This window comes from Microplitis demolitor, chromosome 1 (genome assembly GCF_026212275.2).
Source record: "Microplitis demolitor isolate Queensland-Clemson2020A chromosome 1, iyMicDemo2.1a, whole genome shotgun sequence".
In the NCBI taxonomy this organism is placed as follows: Eukaryota; Metazoa; Arthropoda; class Insecta; order Hymenoptera; family Braconidae; genus Microplitis; species Microplitis demolitor.
Genome location: NC_068545.1, coordinates 9,806,396 through 9,824,810, shown reverse-complemented (window position 1 = coordinate 9,824,810; position 18,415 = coordinate 9,806,396). Strand labels below are relative to the sequence as shown.

The window sequence follows — 18,415 nt, the reverse complement described above, 5'->3', positions numbered from 1 at the left end:
ATATATATATATATATACATATACATATATATATTAGGGTGATTCAAAAAATACCAAATTTTTTTTTCTCGCAAACAGGTTCAAAAATTTCATTGAGCTAAAAAAAGACGCCTGTAAAAATTAGAGCTCTTACTATTAACATTCAGAGGTTCCGCATTGCACTTTTCTATTTTCCATAAAAATAACATGGAAAAAATTTTTTTTACGTCTTTTGATTTTTATAAGTAGCTAACGATGCGTCATAGGAATGATTGGCAGGCCTATTTTCGTAGGTAATTGAATGGTCTACAAAAAAAAGCCTCTTATCATTTTTTGATAAATCTATTTATTCAAAAGTTATTTGAGATTGAAGTCGAATTCATATTATTTTGAGATTTTTTTACTTTTCCGGCGAAACTATCAGACTTATTACAAAATATCACGAGACCATTTTTGTAGGCAATTTTATTTCCTAGAAGTTATTTAATAAAGTTTTGTTGAATTCCGCATTGTTTTCTAGTTATTTTGAACTTTCCGCTAAGAAAATTGCAAATTTTCAAAAATTCGGGAAATTATCGGTTTCGGTCCGATTTTCTAAAATAGAATTATTAGGAGATCTTGACGTTTCAAGGTTCTAGGAAGTTATCTTGACTAATTTCACGATGATGTGCGAGTGTATGTATGTATGTAAATATCTATCACTTTTGAACGGATGAACCGATTTTGATCGTCAAGGTGTCATTCGATGCGGCATGTCAATATCTAAAAGCTGAAAAAAAATTGAGCTTGATCGGTAGGGCTCGTTCGGAGATATTCCAAAAATAAACTTTTTTCAAAAATGTTTTTTTCGGATAACTTTTTATGTTTTTGATGGATTGATTTCAAAATCAACTGGACTCTGAAGCTTCATAAACCGCGTCGAATGCTACCTGAACCATCAAAATCGGTTAATTCTATCAAGAGAAACCGTTGTCGAAAGAATTTAAAAAAAAAATTTTTTTTACCCAAAAATAAAATTATGGTAACTGTTACAATATATTATGGGAACGGTTCCCATACTGCATGGTTACCGGTTTTTTTCAAATGTTGATTATAGGAACGGCACCCATATATATTATGGTGATCATTCCTATAATTATGGGTATAATTCCCATGTGGTATCGGAATAGTTCCTATGGAATAGTGGTAATCGTTACCATGTAACTACGATAATGGTTACCATAATATTATGGTAATGGTTACCATAATATTATGGTTATGTTTACAATAATATTATAGGAATAGTTACCATAATATATAGGGCTTATTCCCATATACACTTAGGAACCATTACAATGTGGTTATAGGATCGGTTACTATTTGCTTGTAAGAACTATTCCTATGAGTATGGTAATCATTACCCTGATTCTTTCACATGCGATATGGAAACTGTTACTATAATGATAGGAATTGTTCCCATACTTATGGAAACTTTTCCCAGAAAGTATGGGTCTATATCCCATAATCCCAAGTAATCATTACCATAACGGTATAGAATGATATTTCATAAACGTACTAGGAACAGTTACCATAATTTTCTCTCCGTGTAGTATTTTCGAAATTTCTCAAAATCGACTCGATAAATCAATTTAAAAATCTTATCATCTGTAGAACTCAATAAAACCCGTCGATTGCCACCTTAACCGTCTTAATCGGTTTATTCGTTCAAGAGATATCGTTTGAGAAAAAATGGTCAATCGTTTTTTTTCGTAAACTAAGGCATACAAAAATATTTTCGAGCTCTAAGAGCTACAAAATGTATCCACAACAATTTTTTGAGCTCAAGGAGCTTAAAAACGGCGGGAAGTTTTGAGGCTGGCCCGCAGGGTAAACTGACAGACCGATTTTTATTTCAATTTCAAGCTCTTAAAATCGATCAGAAGACTATTTTTCTTATGAGCTCGACATTAAAATAAAAATAATTAGAAAACAATGCGGGATTCGAAAAAGCTTTATCGAAATAATTTCTGGAGAATGAAATTGTCTACAAAAATAGTCCCATGATATTGTGTAATAAGTCTGATAGTTTCGCCGGAAAAGTAAAAATATCTCAAAATAATATGAATTCGACTTCAACCTTAAATAACTTTTGAACAAATAGACTTTTCAAAAAATTATAAGAAACTTCTTTTGTAGACCATTTAATTACCTATAAAGATAGGCCTGCCAATTATTCCTAGGACGCATCGTTAGCTACTTATAAAAATCAGAAGACGCAAAAAAAAATTTTTCCATGTTATTTTTATGGAAAATAGAAAAGTGCAATGCGCAACCTTTTAATGTTAATATTAAGAGCTTTAATTTTCCCAGGCGTCTTTTTTTAGCTAAATGAAACTTTTGAATCTCTTTGCGCGAAAAAAAAAAATTTGTTATTTTTTGAATCACCCCTAACATGATAACATGATAAAAAACCGACCGTGTAACCGCCGTGGATCCACCGCGATTTCACCGTGTTTCCAAGGTGATTCAAAACCGCGAGGGAAGGTAGTTTCTTAGGGATGCGATGAAACTAAAACATGAGATTAACAACGATGTCTAATATTAAATGAAAAAAAATGAAATTTTTTCACCGATTGTACGACAAAATATTAACAATCAAAAAGTGCATAATTAACATGCTGGAGATCTACAAGTATAAAAAAACATGTAGTTTCCTGAATGTCTTGGAAACGGTTTTTACCATTTTTTTTTTAAACTTATCCACTGTTGAATGAAAAAATTCGAAATTTAAAAAAAAAACTTCTGAATTTCTTGACCGATTTGTTTAAAAAATATTGATTTTTAAAATATAAATCATTTTAAAATACTTGTCGTGTGGTAAGGTACAGTAATGACTACTTGGCAATGTTGCAGCCGTCATACTTAACCCGCGGAAATTCGAATGTCACATGGTTAGTTTAATTTTTGAACATGAAAGTATTGGAGGTTAAAAAATTTTTGAAAATTTTTTCGAAATAATTTTTATGAATGTTAAACTTATTCAATGATATTAAACAAACAAAACAAATATTTTTCGATATTAACTTATATTAATGATAGCTTTTCTAATAGTTGTAGAATTTTAAAAATTATGATATCGAAAGTAGCATATATCGGACAATTTTATTCTTTTTAAATGCAATTTTCTTGTAAGTTTGAAAACAATTATGAAAATATAGACAAAAATTCATTCTATACAAAATTTTTAATTGTCAACAATAACAAACCACATGTATATTAAACTCACACTATAGAAAGATTACTACTTATACGTTTAATCTATAGACTATTCAATATAAATGTTTGCAGCTTTGCCATATTTATTATACTCATCAGTGTGATTGTATTAGTGTATATTTGTATATTTAAAACTAAAATGTATTGGATACAGTCTCTCACAAAAATAAAATATTCTGGTATTGAGTATCTCTAACTTTTTGTAGTTACGATTACGCTATACTTTTGGCTACAAATGTCGCGAGTGAACTACCTTAAAACGACTCTAAGTATTTTCCGGTGAAGCATGCGCCGTGCGATTATGAAGCGTGCGTAGTGCGATTGTGATTGTAGTTCGTGACATGACTAGTTACTGCGCCCGGCATTAGTCACAAAAGTGAAGTATCAACTACTCATAACTCTGTTGTACCGCAAAGAGAGGAGTATAAAGAGTGATAGTTACTTTCCATGAGGTAAACAATTGATGTTTGTAGATGAACTACTAGTGCTATCCCCGTAATGCGCTCAATACTACTGATTGCAGTCGGAGACAGTAACAATTGCTGCCGTTATAGTAATTCTTAAGGTTTTGAAAGAAATTTTGTTATTTTGTATACTATACTGACCGCATTAGTGTTCGGTGCAGCAATGGTTACTGTTTTTTTTTCTCCGTGTGCTATATAAAAAGAATTTGCAAATTCGTTATTGATCCTTAACCAGATAATATTTTTTGATCAATATTACCAATTCATAATCAGCTTAGTAAGCATCAGCTACATGAAAACAATACATCAACCTAACCTTAAATAAATATAGACAGCACAACATAAAAATATAATTGTAACTCATTAATATCTCACGGTTGTCTAACAAAATTAGTTACAGATAGAGCTGTACAAAAAAAAATTTTACCTAATCAGTACCTCATAGTTATCTCGTCGCTAATAGTTACAGAGGACGCTACATAAAAATATAACTCTAACTCATCAGTATCTCATGGTTATCTCGTCGCTAATATTTACCGATGGCGCTACATAAAAATATAACTGTAGCTTATCAGCATCTCATGGTTGTCTAGTTAACATTAGTTACAGATGGAGATGTATAAGAAATAAAATTCACGTTACCAGTATCTCATGGTTATTTCATCGCTAATATTTAGAGATGGAGCTATATAAAATTATAATTGTAACTCATCAGTATCTCATCGTTGTCCAGCCACGATTAGCTATAGATGGTACCACCTAAAAATGTAAATGTAACTCACCAGTATCTCATGGATGTCCAGTAATTATCAGTTATAGATGGAGCTGCTTAAAAAATAAATTTCACCTCACCCGTATCTTATAGTTGATCATTGAATTCTCGTCTACTCCAACCAGCTATAGCAGGCCAGTGGATATTACGCAAGACTCGTAATCCCATGGATCCACGTTCAACTCCCGTCACCGCCTAATTGGACATCACATTAATTCGATAATAGGCTCACAAAAAAAATCTACACATGAATTGTGAACTGAAAAACAGACAAGTAAAGCCAGTGTAAAAAGAAAATTTGTTTTTTTTTTTTTTTTTTAAATTGATGAGTCATCATAAACTCATATTTTTTAGCTAACCACTGGCTACTTTTGATATTTTATCATTAGCTCATATTTTTTAGCCAGCGATTAGCTATTTATATTTGCACACTCACTGTTTTAACCTAGCTATTGGATATAAATTTGAATCTATCCACTGGCTTGTTCTGATCAGTCAGTCATCGGCTAAGATGGCGTTACATAATGAGGTTATGGCTGTCTACTGAATTTTATAGAATAGTGTTATGTCCAATCTAGTAGCTTGTACTGTGATGTTGGACAAGTTATTATAATTTTTATTTTCGGCCCTAGTCTTTCGACCAATAGACCGGGATCACACTAAGTAATTATCTGGAAGGTTTGTTTTTAAATGAAAGATGTTGAATATACGAATTTAACTACTATATATTATACAATTGAAAATTTTGATGATGTGAATACAATAAACTTGATATTAAAAGTATTAGGTGGCTAGTCCGCCGACTCTAATTTACAATAAAATGGTTACGATTAAATTGATTTCAAATACTAGAGAGGACTACAGAATTTTGAATACAATACGTTCTTCATAATCTTTCTGTGCGTTGGAAATGTTTCTGTATTTTAACATACATAAAGATTACGGTACCTGAAGTTGTGGAGATTGGAGTATTTTTCTGGTTTACGCTGAGTTTACTGTACTGTACTAATCGCGGTTACAATTTGTTTTGACGTAAACTTGATATTTCTAATTTAATTATTCACTAACTGAAACAATATTTACTAAACGCTAGCGATATAATTAATAAAATAAAGTGTGAGAACACTTGCAAATAAAATAACTAATACGGAACTAGTGTAGAAGTGTGAGAACACTTGTACTTAAATTTTCTCATCCTTACTGACCCAGGACTGAGAACTGAGACTGAAACTCTGACTGAGAAACTGCTACTCAAAAAAAAACTCAAACTCTAACTCTCTATTTTTTATTTTGCGGCCCTTTTTATGTGTTTTACTTTGTCCTAATTTGTCTATTGTTTGGGGGAAAACTGTGTCCAATCGGAGCACAATTCCTTTGGGTCCTTTTCCCTTTCCCTAGGATTTTCCGTTAGGGAAGTGGTAAAGGCCCACCCCGATGCAGGCCTATGTGTGGGAGCATACACACATACACCCACAAGCACAATATTACATTTATAACGATATTGTAACTTATTTATAATAATAGAAATTTATATCTATTTTATAAATTTTTCTTATGAATATTTACTTTTAATTATTTATATAAATTTTATTTATTTAGGTTTTATTGGTTTACTTATTTACTTATATAAAATTTTATATCTGTTTGCATGAATCTTTTCTATTGTAAATTCTATTAGTTAATTTATTTGTTCATATAAAATTTTATATTTTTTTCTCATAGTTTTTATTTCTTTAAATTTTATTAATTTATTTAATTATTTATGTTAAATTTTATATTTATTTTTATAATTTTTATTTATTTGAATTTTATTAATTAACTTATATATTTATTTATATGAAATTGTCATTGAATGGCGTCCCGCATATTCATGTACGTATTTTTATAAATTTACTCATGTAAATATTATTTATAATTTATTTGTTTGGTTGAGAATTATTATTCATTTTGATATTATTTATTCAAATAATTCCTTTTGTTGATTTTTTCATTAATAAATTATTTATTCGAATTCCTTTAAGTAAGATTTATTTTGTATATCATTTACGTGAATATTCCTTGATAAAAGTCTTTTATTTAGAGTTTATTGCATTTAATATTATTCATTTGAATATTCTGAACCATGTGTCATTATATTCATTTCTTTGGGTATCTGTTTAACGTTTACGTGGGCACCGAGATATTATTATCTACAAAAGTGCACTTACAAATGTAAGGCTTATAAGATTATATACTTTGTTTATTTTATTTATTTAAAAATGAGTCATTGTTGAACTTTTAATTTTTCTTTTAAAATATTTTAAGTACACTTTTGTTGATAAATATTTTTTTGTTAATTCCAAAAAAATTGTTTCCAGATGGCCTTTGGGCCTTCATTCTATTGTGACCCAAGGGGTCATTAAAAATTCATTTGGTTGTTTGTTCTAGTTTTTTTTACGTGCGTTAGAGCAAAACTGATTTACTAATTCTAAAACTTTTTTTTCTACAACTAAATTATTTCTTATCGCTCTAGAATTATTAAAGAAAAATAAAATTTGATCGTCACGTAATTTTAATATGAAAATAAAATTTAATATAAAAAGTTCAGCATCTGAGCTGGACGTAACAATAGATAAAAACAAATATAAGTTTTATAGCAATTTATTCTTAATGAATTGTAATATTCAACTTCTACTCTTGCAAATGTTTTTAACTCAGAATTGTAATATTATCAAAGAGATTTTTAAATATTGTTATTTCCAGAATGATCGTTGTAAAAAAATTATGGATTATTACTATTCTTTACTCAATTCTTACTAGTCTGAATTATAATTTTAACGAATCGTAGAATTTACAATCCTACCAAAAACAGATTCTCTGTATAACATCGCGCCAAGTACACGTTTAAAATTTTTTACAGATAAGAAAAAATTATTTTTTACAAAAAAAAATAAATCAAATCGAAAAAATACCAAGTACCTAGTATGATGCAAAATCATAACAAACATTTTCATAAAATTTCAAAAAAAAATTGTATAACAAAATTTCAATGTACTTAGTGTGCGTTACTACATGTACTCAAGCAAAATTAATTTCTAATAAAATCAAACATGTTTTTTTTTACTCTTTTGTAAACACACCAAGTAAAAAGCTTAAAATTTCTTGAAATTTTATGTGAAAATCAATTAATTTTTATTATGCTAGCCAACTAAACCTGAAACCGTATGATAGTCCAATATTTTATGCTGTAAGTGTTGCTACTTGTTGTATTGAAACATAATAAAATTTCTATTCTGTCGACAAAAATTTCTTTCTTGCACTTACTACATTTCATAGTAAGCATAATAAAAATTATAGAGTATTTTATAGTTATAATCACTGACACGACCGAAATTGTGTCGCTAGGATGCAATCTTTACCGTCTTATGATAACAAAAAATACTACTAGCTGTATGATACCTGTAAAATTATTTTTTTTCTTTTTAGTAAAAGCATAATTAAAATTATTAAAATTATATTAAATGTACGATCAACATTTTTTTAAAATTTATTGAAAATAAATAGCACTTTTTATTTTTGTTTTTTTATTTTTCAAATTATTTTATATGAAAATTATAGTTTTGGTTTAAAATATTTCTATAGACTCTTTGTAAAATTTATAATACTAACATAATAATTTTAACGAGACTTTTCTTTACTTTGTAAATTCAATATTGTACGAATCATTCTTCCCCATTCCCTGCTCGCAATTTGTGCGTTACAATTAAGTTTTTCAATTCATTCCATAAAAAAAATTGATATTTAACAGAGTAATGTATTACAATAAAAGCATGAAAATGCTCGTCAAAATAAGCTGCAACTTTTTGTGTAATAACTATAATTTTATTCAATTTTTCCAAAAAAATATATTTTACTATATAAAAAACGGGACCGTCCTCAGTTCGATCTATTATTATAGAATTCTGCGTGAAATACTGATCATTAAATTTCAGCTAATTTATTTCATATATTTCTCCTGAATTTAAAATTTCAGGGAATAAAATTTTTAATTTTTTAGACGATGAACTTGATCCTTTTATTAGACTAATAATAAAATCATCAGGAGTTTGAAAATTTTGAAAGTGATAATTTTGTTTAAGTTGATGTTTATTAGCGATAGTGTAGCAAATATTGATTCGATTGACAGCAACGGATGCAAATTCTTTAGATTCTTTATTTTTACTTTTCCCTCTCATACTAGATAGATTACGCAACGGACCTGATGTTTTCATAACTCGGGCATAGTGTATCAAAAAGTGATGTTTCGGTTTCATGCTATCTGGGTACAATTTTACCAAAATACATAAATATTCATTAATGATACATTTGAGCACATCACAATGTCCAGGCTGATAATAATCAGCGGTAATAATTTCAGAAATTTCTACTAATTTTAATAGCAAATCCTAGTGTTCACAATCTTTTGGTATCAAATGACCGATCATCAAGGGTAAATTACGCATCAAACTTTGCATCTCCGCGGCTGACGTAATAATGCGTTGATTTTTAAGAGATTCTTCTGAAATTATTGGTGGTTTATTTTGTCGATCGTGATAAGAATAAAAAAATCCAGTAATTTGTGTATTTAATGTATCAAATGATAAATTTAAGTTGAAAATAAAATAATTCAATATTAGTACAAGATCGTATTGGCAGACACTTTTAAAAAAATCATGCATTATATCGACAGCAAAATTTTCTGTAAAATGAAAATTGGGTAATAATTCATGGAAACAACATTTTTCTTTGATGCCAGTTTCAGAGGTTTGATTTAATGATAAACCAGCTTCATAATTTTCTCGATTACGTAGGGTGCAAAACTTTTCGGATAAAGTAGTTTTAATATTTTCTTTTCTAATTAAACAGAAGCGGCAAAAATGATAAGCAGAAAAACTTTCAACCAAACCGAATAATTCGTTAACACCTAAATTATCACCCAGTATAACAGCTAACTTAAAATAAATCTGCTTTAATTTATTGTTAATATTGATGGTAATGCCCGTTGTTTCTAAAAACTTTAATTCCTGTATGACTGAGTCAAAAATTTTTTGTTTTCCTATTAATTTCCGATCTAATGTATTTGTCAAAAGGAATAAAAATATGTTTGCTAATTTCGATCTATATCTTGGAGGCAAGCATAAAATCATTAAATATAAAGCCCCACATTTTTGTATACCTCGATGACTACCGAGTGGATTATTATTTTCATAATCGTCAAAAAATAATGCAACTGGTATTATTATTCTTTTTTCACTAGATTTTATAAATTCTGTCCAATAACTTCCTTGCACGTAATTAGATATTAAAGTATTAGGTGTACAAAAAAGTTCTACCCGTTTTTCAAAGATGGAGTTATCTAACAGCTATTTATAGGTTAGCTATGAATACGTATATGTACATGCACAGCTGTTTGTACTCTTTAAATTCATCAAACTTTTAATATATTAATCTTCGATATATATATTTTTTTATTAAGTTAAAAATGGAAGTAAGTAATGAGCATATTCGCCATTGTCTTTTATATGAACTTCATCAAGGAAAAAGTGCTGCTGAAGCTCAAAGAATAATCTGTGCAACTTATGGTGACAGTGTTATTGATGACAGTACTTGTCGAAGATGGTTTCGGAAATTCACAAACGGAGATTTTAATTTAAATGATAAACCACGCTCTGGAAGACCTTCAACAATCAGTGACGAGAAATTGGAAGAATTACTGAATCAAGATTCTGCACAAACACAACAAGAACTTGCGAAAAAGTTAAACGTTACTCAAAAAGCTATTTCTGAAAGATTACATGCTTTAGGTAAGATTCAAAAAGAAGGAAAATGGGTACCTCATGAATTAACTCCAGAACAACGAGAGAGACGAGTTGACACCTGCCTGTCGTTGCTTTCACGACATAAAAAAAAAAAGTTTTTTGTGGAAACTTGTAACAGGGGACGAAAAGTGGGTTTACTATGAGAATCCTAAACGTCGAAAACATTGGGTAGACCCAGGACAACCAACGACATCAACACCAAAACGTAATGTTTTTGGGAAAAAAAAATTGCTTTGTATTTGGTGGGATGAGTGGGGCGTGCTATATTATGAGTTACTCAAACCAGGAGAAACCGTTACTGGAGAACGCTACAGTTGTCAATTAAAAAAATTAGCAAATGAAATCAACAGTAAAAGATGATTTGCGGGACAAAAACCTCGACCAGTGATACTGCAGCATGATAACGCCAGGCCTCATAGAAGTTCAATCGTCCACCACACTATAAATGATTTACAGTGGGAAGTTTTACCGCACCCGGCGTATTCAGCAGACCTTGCACCGTGTGATTTTCACCTATTCCGTTCATTGCAAAATTACTTGGCTGACAAACACTTACAAAATGAAAACGAAATGCAAAAAACAATAGATGATTTCATTTCGACAAAAGATCAAGCCTTTCATCGCCGTGGGATCCATCAGTTGCCTGAGCGTTGGCAAAGGGTAGTAGATGCTGATGGTGGTTATTTTGATTAAAATTTGTATTTTATTTAAAATTTTTAAATATATTTTTTTTTGACAAAAAACGGGTAGAACTTTTTTGTACACCTAATATTAGTATTTATTAATAATTCTAAATAAGCCAACGTATCTTCGAAGATAGTCCCTAGTTCAAAAAATTTTTTAAGTACATGGCGAAGAGGAATAAATTCAACGGTCAAAGGAACTGTACAAAGTGCAAGTGAACCTTGCCGTATTTTGTATTCATCTCTAAAACCAACGTTTAAATGAATTGGTTTTATAAAAGTACCCATTTTTTCAAAATATTGGAACGATTTAAAAGAAGATCGAAAACTATCGAAAGAATCTTGTAAAGTTTTAAACATCTGTTTGACTGCATTTTTATTTTCCGAACTTGCATCTGATTGATCAAAACATTTTAAAACCGTATCTCTTAATAAGTTAAAACAATAATCATTAACGAACGATGTATGATCTTTGATAATCATTTCAGTTCGTTTTCTCGATAAATCTGGAAGACTATGTAACTTAGATACCAAATAGAGAGACCATCGCTGTAATAAATTTTCAAAAATTTTAGATACACTCTGAACATTGGATACATTTGAATTTAACTCGGTTTCAGAATTAAAATGTTGTTGATTAGAATAATTAGCTATAATGGGCAGATCATACTGAATGTTAGTTGATTGTAATAGATTATTAATCATGGCTGTTTCATCATTTGAATGAGCGTCAAAATATTCCTCGTCGGAACTTTCAGTATATTCATCGACGATCTCTAGTCTTTCGCTATCTAAATTACTACAATCAGATGGCAGACTTACAGATAGAGCATTATCTATTAAACTTAGTGAAGTTGAAGACAGTTCTAAGGTGGTAGGAGTAAAAGTCAAATGCTGATTATATTCTCTCATACGATGCTTTCAATAACTATAGAAAATAGAATAAATACGTTGACACTGAGATTCGGAGCATCGATATTCTGTTAATTCAGAATGGAATTTTTTATATGATCTAGCAAAATATTGTTGCTTTGAAAAGCTTCCTGACAATGAAAACCAACAAACATTTTTCCGAATAATAAACGACTGAACGATATCTATTGATTGTAAGAATAAAATGATTGTGATAAATTAATGACAATAATTAAAGTAACGATCAAAATTTTGATTGACAGTGATTCGTACCGAAATACAAATTAATATAAATATATCAAGTAACTTTTTGAATAATTATTTTTGATTAAATAAGAACAGAATAATTTGTACTAAAAAGAATAATTAAATAATAGTAGACTAATCAAAAATAATCTTAAAAATAATTATCGCAACTGTGGTTCACAGTAATTCGTATCCAAACACAAATTATTATAGATATATTAAATAACTTATTAAATTATTATTTTTAATTATAACATAGCTGAATAATGTATACTAAAAAGAGTAATAAAATATCAGAATATAAATAAAAGGTAACTTTCAAAATATCATACTCAATATCGAATCATTTCACTTGTTCAAAATCACTTACAAAGTCTTTATAACTCGTAGAAGTAATGTCTTTTTTGGAATAATGGAGATTATATACAACCTGCTGGAGAAAGGTCCACACATGCACTCCTGTAACCGGATATTCACAATCTAAGGTGAAGAAACTTTTAAAAGTCAAATCGAGAGCAGCTAATGTCGATTTCGTTCTGTAACTTTTATTTTCAATATAAACGTATGAGTCTACAGCATTATCGATAGATCTTATAAGAACAGCAATAGGCTGGCACGATAAATTATTTTTGGCAAGGTATTCCTGCCGTTGTTTGACAGCTTCTTCTATTTCCGCAAGATTCTGAAAATCAATTATGTATCATTATAACCAGTAAATCAATGCGTTCTCTAAAGATTATATGCTTATTAAAGAAGAATGCAATTACCGGCAAAATTAAAAAAGAAGAATAACGAGCTTCCGCAGGGGTTACTCGTTGTTTTGTGATTTTTCTCTTTTTTGCTGCTGATAGATTATTTTTCTTGCCTAACTGTTGTTGTGTATCGCTAGCTAGCTTTGTAATGTAGGGTCCTGGTATCAGGCTGGACAAAAGGTACCAAATAATCGCATCTTTATCGGCTAAAATATAAAGAAAAAAAATTAAACCGAAAGACCAAATCATAAAAGAAATGTTAATAATGTTGTTTTATTCTAAACACCTTCTTCCGTGATGTGTCGTAAACTGTTTGCAAAAGTTCTGTCTTCGATATCTTTTAGCTTCGTTGTTTTTTTTGCGTAAGTAATACTGTTAGTTTTGTTTTGAAATTATTCCAACTTGTCTTTAATTGTTTTGCTAAATTTGGATAAAGCTGATAGAAGTCAGAACTTATCTTAAAAGAGAAAAAAAAATAAATAAATAAATGAAAAAGTTGATAAATTAACATTTGTAAACCTCAAACACGAATTATATCTTAAATTAACATCTCAAAATATTGTGTTGTTATGCACATTTTTCATTGAAAATTTCGCACGGCTTGAAATATTGAAATAAATAATTACAAAAAAAAAGAAACGAAAATTATAAAGAAGATTATATTCAATAACTGATTCAAAATATTTTTTTTTCTTTTTGGTTTACTAATCATCATTCTTAGAATATTGTCCTGGTTATTTTATTGAAATGTTTTTATACATTTTATATGCATGATCAAAATCAAAACATCGATTCTAAAAATTTCCGGCAAAAGTTAAGAATGATCTCCCTACTAGAGACTTCATATTGATACACATTATCATATTGATGTATATTAACATTGTATAAAGTCAGCATATTTACCAATTTGACTCCAATTTCTGCCTGTAAACACAGAAATCGATTATAATAATCACTAACAGATATTTTATCTGCTAATAGAAGATTTTTGCGATAGGCAAATGTTGCTTTCCAACTGTTCAATAAAGTAGTTTCAGGTTGTTGTTGTAAATTTGTCAATATTTCTAAATCGTTATCGATGTGTTCTGAAAATAATAAGTAATATTCCAAATATAATAATAATTTCAATAATAAAGAAAAAAAAAAAAGAAATAGTACCATTCACAATTCCATTAGTGGGGTCGGTGTCTGCGATGGTATCGTTGACTGAAGATTTATCAGTTAATTCATCAGGCCCAATCAAACTTTTTTTTTTTTAAATCCCCAAGAACATAATTATAATGGGCAACAAGTTTGCCTGATGGTCCTATTTTTAAACCATTCTTTGCTTCATAGGGCATGAAATATACTGAAGATTTTTCAGTAGGAAAAACTACTGATTTCTACTGAATAGTTCTTCAACACAGCAGCTGAAAGGCTAAACAAATATGATGTTATTATTAAAAAAATGAAGTTATTATCTTCATTGACTTCTTTAATGAGTTTTTTTCAAAAACACATACTGGAACGTCGCTTTTTTTTTTTAATGGAATATTTTCAAATGCTTTGACCTTTTCATGATTAATTAAACGTCTAACTAGTAAGTTTCGAATTTTTGAGTTAAATTTCTTTTCCTCATATGCTTTGATTATAGCCTTTCCATCGACGTCATTTTTTAAATACTCATAAATCATCTAAATCAAATATAAAATTACATAAGTTAGTATCATTTACTTTAATTAGTAACAAATAAGATTTGAATGACTCATCAGGTGGACTCTAGTTAAATCAACCTAACTTACAAGAGGTCTATTTGTTGTATTTATCGAAAATTGCTGATTGGCTGGATCGATATTTGGAATATCATTGGGAGAATTATGGTCTGAAGGAAGAATATAAAAAGCTGAGAATAGAACATAGCAAAAGTTATGATAATGAACTTAAGCTCAGAAATCTATTGAAAATGAAATATTGAGGATATGTTCAAAATTAGATTTACTTGCAGCTTCCTCATTAACTACATTGCTTAGATCTGTCAATTCAGAACTTAAATTCCTTCTCTCAGCATTAGAATTTATATTGCTTGGCGGATGATTATTTCCTGCAGCTCCGATGTGAGACTCTGACCCATAATGTAATGGAGATACTTCATAAGTTGGTAAATGATATACTTGATAATTTTGGAATCCTAATAAAATTTTGTTTTGTAACTATGTAACTGATATTTTTATAAAGCTGTATTATCAGCAAAAGAGTAAAGAGAAAAAAATCACTTTACCCAGTCACTCGAAATTTAAAAAAATATCTATATTTAATTAATAATCAACGACAATATAATGAATAGAATTAGATTCAGAGTTTGAAAAAGTTTTTTTGAATGTTTTTTTTTTGGCTAAAAAATACACAGTAAAAAATATTGTGTTAAAATCAACATAATCTGTGTGCTAGAAACGGTCCACACAATATTAGTGTATAATAAAAAGCGGGAAATTCAAAACTTTCACGGTTTTAGTCAAATTCAGCTTCGTAACTAAAATATTAAAATCACTATTTAAATTGGTTATAAATAAAAAGAAACGATTAAATAAATAAATAAATAAATAAATATGATACTCTTTTTCTTTTAAACATATATTTTATAAAAAAATTAACATAAAGTAAGAACATAAAACTTTAATGACAGTGTAAATATTTAAATAAAAATGAAAAATAAGTTATTTAACGTTAAAATAAACTTTGAGTCATTTATAAATAAATATCTTATTTCACCCATTTTTTTTCTTTGGCTTTTTCATATCAAAGTTAAAAGACAATTTTTTAGATAAATTTTCGTTTTTTATAAATTGACCTTTGTGCTGTATTTGTTTGGGCATCTTTTTTATTAAATAATAGGTACTATTATTACAAAGCAAAATACTATTTGTATGCACTGAGACCATAAACAAAAATATATAAACACTCAGAGCAACGTTGTCAGATCACTGAAATTAGCCATATGTAATTGTATGTGTGAACGTCTGTGTGCCGAGGCTTCTAAATTTTTGTCTATAGCAAATACTCTGACTATACTATACCACGCTGGAATTACCTTAATGGCATTTCCCGCGTGAATAGAAGAAAGACATTTTTTTTCAACATAATTTAACTGTTGCTTCAACACTTTTTTCTGTTGATTTTAAAGTTACACATAATAAATAATGATAGTATCGATTTTTGTACTAGATTAAAAATTTTAAAGTAACACAGAGAATTGTGTTGATTTGACACAAAATAATGAACACAAAAAATTTCACACGGACCGTTTTTAACACAGATACACAATATTTTTTACTGTGTAATTATGAAATAAGTAATAATTGGCAATCTAACAAAAGAAATAAAAAATGAAAATATACCTAGTTGGTGAGTTATCGTAGGATTAATAGGATTACTTAGAAGACCATTTTGCTCATAGCATAAAGAATTATGCATGGGTGTCTAAAATAACAAATATTTTGTCTCAAATATGATACACAAGAATAACCTGCAGATTAAAAATTTTTTTCAAAACAATGAAATACCTCAAATTGCAATCTTTTTTGACTTTCATGCCATTCTCTTAGTCGTCTATTAAATAAATTCAATTCGTTTTCATCATGAATTAGACGACCAGATAGCGACGAATCATCTACGAAGTTCTGAGGAATTAGGCAAGCCCCTATAAGCGAATGATAAGTGAAATATTTATACACAATTTTAAGTATGATCAACCAAGAAAATAATTTATGAGTAGACGTTTAATTAATATATTTTCCGAATATTTGCTTGAATACATTAATATGTCTCAAAATATTTCGATCAAGCGTAAAAAATTTTCAATGACCAATTTCTTTTTGTCAATGATAATTGATTAGTTGTATGTACGATGGGTTCACTATGGAAATAAAACTTACCTTCAAATCTGGGTTTCAAGTGGTCCAAACCCCAGTTTACCAACATCTCCCACATGACTATTTGTAAAATTAGACACTTTTTTTTGTTAACAACACAAAATATTTAAATCACTAAAAAAAAAAAAAAAAAACAGATTTTCACAGTGACACAATATAATCTTATAAAAATCAAGTGAATAATTGACACGATAAATACAGTAGATGTGCTCTTTAAATGAATCCACGCGGAGTACTGATCATAAACGTAACCCTAGCGAATTCGGTCATACTTGACAAATACTGAAAATATCCACTGAATTTTAGCCCAGTTTCAGTCATTTTTCGGTAATATACCAAAAAATAACCCAAATTATACCTAAATAATGCCTCTATTTTGGGTATGTTTGTGAACTTTATATACCTAAAAAATACTATAATTTTTTTTCTTAAATGTTAAATTTAGCAGATTCAAATTTTAATATATTAACTAATAAATCAATTTAATAATAAAAGTAAGAAATTAATAGGAGAGAAATAAAATACATGTTTATTCAAATTGTGAAATTTTTAATAAATTATAAATTCGTTATTTTATTAAATTTTTTTTAGAACAATGAAAATGAAAAGGTTTTTGATTTTATTAATAAAAAACATAAAAATAATTTCCAATTATTTTTGAATAAATTTCGCTCTTCGCTGTCTGTTAGGAAATATTACAGACTTCTCGTTTAGTTTTTTTCGTGCAAATCGATCGTTTTTAATAAAATCTGTGACCCATTGATAGATATTATGTTTAGGGTTATGTTTCTTAGTATGCTTCAAAAATCTTGTTCTTTGTAGAGCCTGTTCACTTCCATTATTTTTTATTAGTTGACACAATTATTTATAACTTACACTAACAGCGCCAGTAAAACAATTCAGAATAAAAAGTTTTTATTAAATGTAATTAAATCTTTCCATTCTAAAAAATGTGAGTGTATAAGCTGTCTCTAGAGAAATACATAATATTGTATATGAATAGTTGGTACAACAGGATTCAAGCTGAATAGTAAAATGACATTTCATTTATAAACGCCATCTATACGATATTTCACAAATAATGATTTTTTTCAGTATAGTTTGGGTATGAAAAGTTCACAAACATACCCAATATTTACGTTAATTTCAGTATTATTTCGGTATGATTAAGGCATTATTCGTAACACGTACCCAAATGTTATCAAATGTATACTATGTCTAAAACACACTCAAAATATACCCAAACTTTCGGTATGATCGAATTCGCTAGGGAACCCAAATCTCAGCATTCAGAACAAAAGATCATTTTGTTTTAACACCCTTGTAAAATGTATTCAAAGACAAACAAAAATTATTGTCAAGAAATTATAAATTCCTGTATTTCAATGAAATTTTAGCAAATGGGTGTAAAGACTGTTATTAGTTTTTTAAACTTTAATGATTTCCTAAAATTATTCTTCCTCAAATGAGTAAATATTAGCTTGAATTTTGCAAATTTTATTATGCTAGCAAGAGAAATTTTACTTTGCTGATAAAGTAGAATTTATACTAACCATATAATGAGAATTATCAACTGACAAAACTAAAACTCTTAAAACTTTAAGAAT

At 28.7% G+C, this 18,415-nt stretch overlaps 1 protein-coding gene and 1 long non-coding RNA gene across 4 annotated transcripts in view; one reads left to right on the top strand and one right to left on the bottom strand.

The window, feature by feature from the left end:
- The window catches only part of LOC103570380 (E3 ubiquitin-protein ligase AMFR), a 116,837-nt gene that overhangs the window by 47,852 nt on the left and 50,570 nt on the right, over window positions 1–18,415 (top strand). The gene's annotated exons all lie outside the window — the stretch shown is intronic.
- Window positions 12,606–13,233, bottom strand: LOC128668378 (uncharacterized). The gene is made up of 3 exons (XR_008404110.1): window positions 13,187–13,233; window positions 12,916–13,106; window positions 12,606–12,830 (listed from the first exon to the last, which is right to left on the bottom strand). It is a non-coding gene; the product is annotated as an uncharacterized LOC128668378 (long non-coding RNA).